This window comes from Pristiophorus japonicus, chromosome 18, assembly GCF_044704955.1.
Source record: "Pristiophorus japonicus isolate sPriJap1 chromosome 18, sPriJap1.hap1, whole genome shotgun sequence".
NCBI lineage: Eukaryota > Metazoa > Chordata > Chondrichthyes > Pristiophoridae > Pristiophorus > Pristiophorus japonicus.
Window position 1 is genome coordinate 6,048,935 of NC_091994.1, and position 7,756 is coordinate 6,056,690.

At 51.0% G+C, this 7,756-nt stretch overlaps 1 protein-coding gene across 3 annotated transcripts in view; it reads right to left on the reverse strand.

The window, feature by feature from the left end:
* The window catches only part of kxd1 (KxDL motif containing 1), a 30,371-nt gene extending 23,887 nt beyond the window's left edge, over nt 1-6,484 (reverse strand). The window contains exon 1 of one of the 3 annotated variants that reach the window (XM_070859592.1): nt 6,348-6,484. The gene's annotated coding sequence lies outside the window, so the exon portion shown is untranslated. Of the gene's footprint in view, nt 1-6,303 lie in introns of all 3 variants that reach the window. The other 2 variants (XM_070859593.1, XM_070859590.1) reach the window with 2 other exon arrangements.
* Nucleotides 6,485-7,756: the final 1,272 nt, after the last annotated feature.

Genomic DNA, 7,756 nt, shown 5'->3' on the forward strand with positions numbered 1-7,756 from the left:
GTTATACAGTGACAGACCTGTACCCCAGTACTGTACCCCAGTGTTATACAGTGACAGACCTATACCCACCAGTACTGTATCCCAGTGTTATACAGTGACAGACCTGTACCCACCAGTACTGTACCCCAGTGTTATACAGTGACAGACCTGTACCCACCAGTACTGTACCCCAGTGTTATACAGTGACAGACCGGTACCCACCAGTACTGTACCCCAGTGTTATACAGTGATAGACCTGTACCCACCAGTACTGTACCCCAGTGTTATACAGTGACAGACCTGTACCCACCAGCACTGTACCCCAGTGTTATACTGTGACAGACCTGTACCCCAGTGTTATACAGTGACAGACCTGTACCCACCAGCACTGTACCCCAGTGTTATACAGTGACAGACCTGTACCCACCAGTATTGTACCCCAGTGTTATACAGTGACAGACCTGTACCCACCAGTACTGTACCCCAGTGTTACACACTGACAGACCTGTACCCACCAGTACTGTACCCGTGGTATACAGTGACAGACCTGTATCCACCAGCACTGTACCCCAGTGTTATACAGTGATAGACCTGTACCCACCAGTACTGTACCCCAGTGTTATACAGTGACAGACCTGTACCCACCAGTACTGTACCCCAGTGTTATACAGTGACAGACCTGTACCTACCAGTACTATACCCCAGTGTTATAGTGACAGGCCTGTACCCACCACCACTGTACCCCAGTGTTATACATTGATAGACCTGTACCCACCAGTACTGTACAAGGTTATACAGTGACAGACCTGTATCCACCAGTACTGTACCCCAGTATTTTACAGTGACAGACCTGTACCCACCAGTACTGTATCCCAGTGTTATACAGTGACAGACCTGTACCCACCAGTACTGTACCCCAGTGTTATACAGTGACAGACCTGTATCCACCAGTACTGTACCCGTGTTATACAGTGACAGACCTGTACCCACCAGTACTGTACCCCAGTGTTATACAGTGACAGACCTGTATCCACCAGTACTGTTCCCCAGTGTTATACAGTGACAGACCTGTACCCACCAGTACTGTACCCCAGTGTTATACAGTGACAGACCTGTATCCACCAGTACTGTACCCCAGTGTTATACAGTGACATACCTGTACCCACCAGTACTGTACCCCAGTGTTATACAGTGACAGACCTGTATCCACCAGTACTTTACCCCAGTGTTATATAGTGACAGACCTGTACCCACCAGTACTGTACCCCAGTGTTATACAGTGACAGACCTGTATCCACCAGTACTGTACCCCAGTGTTATACAGTGACAGACCTGTGCCCACCAGTACAGTACCTCAGTGTTATACAGTGGCAGACCTGTACCCATGAGTACTGTACCCCAGTGTTATACAGTGACAGACCTGTACCCACCAGTACTGTACCCCAGTGTTATACAGTGACAGACCTGTACCCACCAGTACTGTACCCCAGTGTTATACAGTGACTGACCTGTACCCACCAGTACTGTACCCCAGTGTTATACAGTGACTGACCTGTACCCACCAGTACAGTACCTCAGTGTTATACAGTGGCAGGCCTGTGCTCACCAGTACTGTACCCCAGTGTTATACAGTGGCAGACCTGTACCCATGAGTACTGTACCCCAGTGTTATACAGTGACTGACCTGTACCCACCAGTACTGTACCCCAGTGTTATACAGTGACTGACCTGTACCCACCAGTACTGTACCCCAGTGTTATACAGTGACTGACCTGTACCCACCAGTACTGTACCCCAGTGTTATACAGTGACAGACCTGTATCCACCAGTACTGTACCCCAGTGTTATACAGTGACAGACCTGTGCCCACCAGTACAGTACCTCAGTGTTATACAGTGGCAGACCTGTGCTCACCAGTACTGTACCCCAGTGTTATACAGTGGCAGACCTGTACCCATGAGTACTGTACCCCAGTGTTATACAGTGACTGACCTGTACCCACCAGTACTGTACCCCAGTGTTATACAGTGACTGACCTGTACCCACCAGTGCTGTACCCCAGTGTTATACAGTGACAGACCTGTACCCACCAGTACTGTACCCCAGTGTTATACAGTGACAGACCTGTACCCACCAGTACTGTACCCCAGTGTTATACAGTGACAGACCTGTACCCACCAGTACTGTACCCCAGTGTTATACAGTGACAGACCTGTACCCACCAGTACTGTACCCCAGTGTTATACATTGACAGACCTGTACCCACCAGTACTGTACCCCAGTGTTATACAGTGACAGACCGGTACCCACCAGTACTGTACCCCAGTGTTAGTGACAGACCTGTACCCACCAGTACTGTACCCCAGTGTTATATAGTGACACACCTGTACCCACCAGTACTGTACCCCAGTGTTATACAATGACAGACCTGTACCCACCAGTACTGTACCCCAGTGTTATACAGTGACAGACCTGTGCCCACCAGTACAGTACCCCAGTGTTATACAGTGGCAGACCTGTGCTCACCAGTACTGTACCCCAGTGTTATACAGTGACAGACCTGTACCCATGAGTACTGTACCCCAGTGTTATACAGTGACTGACCTGTGCCCACCAGTACTGTACCCCAGTGTTATACAGTGACTGACCTGTACCCACCAGTACTGTACCCCAGTGTTATACAGTGACTGACCTGTACCCACCAGTGCTGTACCCCAGTGTTATACAGTGACAGACCTGTACCCACCAGTACTGTACCCCAGTGTTATACAGTGACAGACCTGTACCTACCAGTGCTGTACCCCAGTGTTATACATTGGCAGACCTGTACCCCAGTGTTATACAGTGATAGACCTGTACCTACCAGTACTATACCCCAGTGTTATACAGTGACAGACCTGTATCCACCAGTACTGTAACCAGTACTGTACCCCAGTGTTATACAGTGACAGACCTGTACCCACCAGTACTGTACCACAGTGTTATACAGTGACAAACCTGTATCCACCAGTACTGTACCCCAGTGTTATACAGTGACAGACCTGTGCCCACCAGTACAGTACCTCAGTGTTATACAGTGGCAGACCTGTACCCATGAGTACTGTACCCCAGTTTTATACAGTGACAGATCTGTGCTCACCAGTACTGTACCCCAGAATTATACAGTGACAGACCTGTACCCACCAGTACTGTACCCCAGTGTTATACAGTGACAGACCTGTGCCCATGAGTACTGTACCCCAGTGTTACACACTGACAGACCTGTACCCACCAGTACTGTACCCCAGTGTTATACAGTGACAGACCTGTACCCACCAGTACTGTACCCCAGTGTTATACAGTGACAGACCGGTACCCACCAGTACTGTACCCCAGTGTTATACAGTGACAGACCTGTACCTACCAGTACTGTACCCAGTTTTATACAGTGACAGATCTGTGCTCACCAGTACTGTACCCCAGAATTATACAGTGACAGACCTGTACCCACCAGTACTGTACCCGTGGTATACAGTGACAGACCTGTATCCACCAGCACTGTACCCCAGTGTTATACAGTGATAGACCTGTACCCACCAGTACTGTACCCCAGTGTTATACAGTGACAGACCTGTACCCACCAGTACTGTACCCCAGTGTTATACAGTGACAGACCTGTACACACCAGTACTGTACCCCAGTGTTATACAGTGACAGACCTGTACCTACCAGTGCTGTACCCCAGTGTTATACATTGGCAGACCTATAACCACGAGTACTGTACCCCAGTGTTATACAGTGACAGACCTGTACCCACCAGTACTGTACCCCAGTGTTACACACTGACAGCCCTGTACCCCAGTGTTATACAGTGATAGACCTGTACCTACCAGTACTATACCCCAGTGTTATAGTGACAGACCTGTACCCACCACCACTGTACCCCAGTGTTATACATTGATAGACCTGTACCCACCAGTACTGTACAAGGTTATACAGTGACAGACCTGTACCCACCAGTACTGTACCCCAGTGTTTTACAGTGACAGACCTGTACCCACCAGTACTGTATCCCAGTGTTATACAGTGACAGACCTGTACCCACCAGTACTGTACCCCAGTGTTATACAGTGACAGACCTGTATCCACCAGTACTGTAACCAGTACTGTACCCCAGTGTTATACAGTGACAGACCTGTACCCACCAGTACTGTACCCCAGTGTTATACAGTGACAGACCTGTATCCACCAGTACTGTACCCCAGTGTTATACAGTGACAGACCTGTACCCACCAGTACTGTACCCCAGTGTTATACAGTGACAGACCAGTATCCACCAGTACTGTACCCCAGTGTTATATAGTGACAGACCTGTACCCACCAGTACTGTACCCCAGTGTTATAGTGACAGACCTGTATCCACCAGTACTGTACCCCAGTGTTATTCAGTGACAGACCTGTGCCCACCAGTACAGTACCTCAGTGTTATACAGTGGCAGACCTGTACCCCTGAGTACTGTACCCCACTGTTACACACTGACAGACCTGTACCCACCAGTACTGTACCCCAGTGTTATACAGTGATAGACCTGTACCTACCAGTACTATACCCCAGTGTTATAAAGTGACAGACCTGTACCCACCACCACTGTACCCCAGTGTTATACATTGATAGACCTGTACGCACCAGTACTGTACCCCAGTGTTATACAGTGACAGACCTGTACCCACCAGTACTGTACACGTGTTATACAGTGACAGACCTGTACCCACCAGTACTGTACCCCAGTATTTTACAGTGACAGACCTGTACCCACCAGTACTGTATCCCAGTGTTATACAGTGACAGACCTGTACCCACCAGTACTGTACCCCAGTGTTATACAGTGACAGACCTGTATCCACCAGTACTGTACCCGTGTTGTACAGTGACAGACCTGTACCCACCAGTACTGTTCCCCAGTGTTATACAGTGACAGACCTGTATCCACCAGTACTGTACCCCAGTGTTATACAGTGACAGACCTGTACCCACCAGTACTGTACCCCAGTGTTATACAGTGACAGACCTGTATCCACCAGTACTGTACCCCAGTGTTATACAGTGACATACCTGTACCCACCAGTACTGTACCCCAGTGTTATACAGTGACAGACCTGTATCCACCAGTACTGTACCCCAGTGTTATATAGTGACAGACCTGTACCCACCAGTACTGTACCCCAGTGTTATACAGTGACAGACCTGTATCCACCAGTACTGTACCCCAGTGTTATACAGTGACAGACCTGTGCCCACCAGTACAGTACCTCAGTGTTATACAGTGGCAGACCTGTACCCATGGGTACTGTACCCCAGTGTTATACAGTGACAGACCTGTACCCACCAGTACTGTACCCCAGTGTTATACAGTGACAGACCTGTACCCACCAGTATTGTACCCCAGTGTTATACAGTGACTGACCTGTACCCACCAGTACTGTACCCCAGTGTTATACAGTGACTGACCTGTACCCACCAGTACAGTACCTCAGTGTTATACAGTGGCAGGCCTGTGCTCACCAGTACTGTACCCCAGTGTTATACAGTGGCAGACCTGTACCCATGAGTACTGTACCCCAGTGTTATACAGTGACTGACCTGTACCCACCAGTACTGTACCCCAGTGTTATATAGTGACAGACCTGTACCCACCAGTACTGTACCCCAGTGTTATACAGTGACTGACCTGTACCCACCAGTGCTGTACCCCAGTGTTATATAGTGACAGACCTGTACCCACCAGTACTGTACCCCAGTGTTATACAGTGACAGACCTGTATCCACCAGTACTGTACCCCAGTGTTATACAGTGACAGACCTGTGCCCACCAGTACAGTACCTCAGTGTTATACAGTGGCAGACCTGTGCTCACCAGTACTGTACCCCAGTGTTATACAGTGGCAGACCTGTACCCATGAGTACTGTACCCCAGTGTTATACAGTGACAGACCTGTACCCACCAGTACTGTGCCCCAGTGTTATACAGTGACTGACCTGTACCCACCAGTACTGTACCCCAGTGTTATACAGTGACTGACCTGTACCCACCAGTACTGTACCCCAGTGTTATATAGTGACAGACCTGTACCCACCAGTGCTGTACCCCAGTGTTATACAGTGACAGACCTGTACCCACCAGTACTGTACCCCAGTGTTATACAGTGACAGACCTGTATCCACCAGTACTGTACCCCAGTGTTATACAGTGACAGACCTGTACCCACCAGTACTGTACCCCAGTGTTATACAGTGACAGACCTGTACCCACCAGTACTGTACCCCAGTGTTATACAGTGACATACCTGTACCCACCAGTACTGTACCCCAGTGTTATACAGTGACAGACCTGTACCCACCAGTACTGTACCCCAGTGTTGGGCCCCGGTTGGTTTCGGGCCTGTTCCGGGTCTCTCGCTCCTGCCGTCGCCCTGGAAACCGCAGCGCGCATGCGTAGCGCCGCCCTCAACCCCGTGCGTGATGTGTCGGCGCTTGACCCTTGCCCTGTGACCCCGCGCTGACCCCTGTGGAAGTGAGGCCCGTGGCCCGGGGCTGGAGTGAGCCTTTGCCCCCGCCTTGTGGCTGCTGCCGGAAAGTGACGATCCCCGGCCCTGCATCCAGTTAATCCCCAACTACCCCTCCCCCCCCATTGCCCTGTATAATCCCCAACTACCCCTCTCCGCCCATTGCCCTGTATAATCCACAAATTCCCCACTCCCCCCATTGCCCTGTATAATCCCCAACTACCCGTCTGCCCCCATTGCCCTGTATAATCCCCAACTACTCCTCTCCCCCCCCATTGCCCTCTATAATCCCCAACTACCCCTCTCCCCCCATCGCCCTGTATAATCCCCAACTACCCCTCTCCCATTGCCCTGTATAATCCCCAACTACCCCTCTCCCCCCATCGCCCTGTATAATCCCCAACTACCCCTCTCCTCCCATTGCCCTGTATAATCCCCAACTACCCCTCTCCCCCCATCGCCCTGTATAATCCCCAACTACCCCTCTCCCCCCCATCGCCCTGTATAATCCCCAACTACTCCTCTCCCCCCCCCCATTGCCCTGTATAATCCCCAACTACCGCTCTCCCCCCCCCCATTGCCCTGTATAATCCCCAAGTACCCCTCTCCCCCCATCGCCCTGTATAATCCCCAACTACCCCTCTCCCCCCATCGTCCTGTATAATCCCCAACTACCCCTCTCCCCCCATTGCCCTGTATAATCCCCAACTACCCCTCTCCCCCTATTGCCCTGTATAATCCCCAACTACCCCTCTCCCCCCCCCATCGCCCTGTATAATCCCCAACTACCCCTCTCCCCTCATTGCCCTGTATAATCCCCAACTACCCCTCTCCCCCCATTGCCCTGTATAATCCCCAACTACCCCTCTCCCCCTATTGCCCTGTATAATCCCCAACTACCCCTCCACCCCATTGCCCTGTATAATCCCCAACTACCCCTCCCCCCCCATTGCCCTGTATAATCCCCAACTACCCCTCCCCCCCCATTGCCCTGTATAATCCCCAACTACCCCTCTCCCCCCCATTGCCCTGTATAATCCCCAACTACCCCTCTCCCCCCATTGCCCTGTATAATCCCCAACTACCCCTCCACCCCATTGCCCTGTATAATCCCCAACTACCCCTCCCCCCCCATTGCCCTGTATAATCCCCAACTATCCCTCCCCCCCCATTGCCCTGTATAATCCCCAACTACCCCTCTCCCCCCATTGCCCTGTATAATCCCCAACTACCC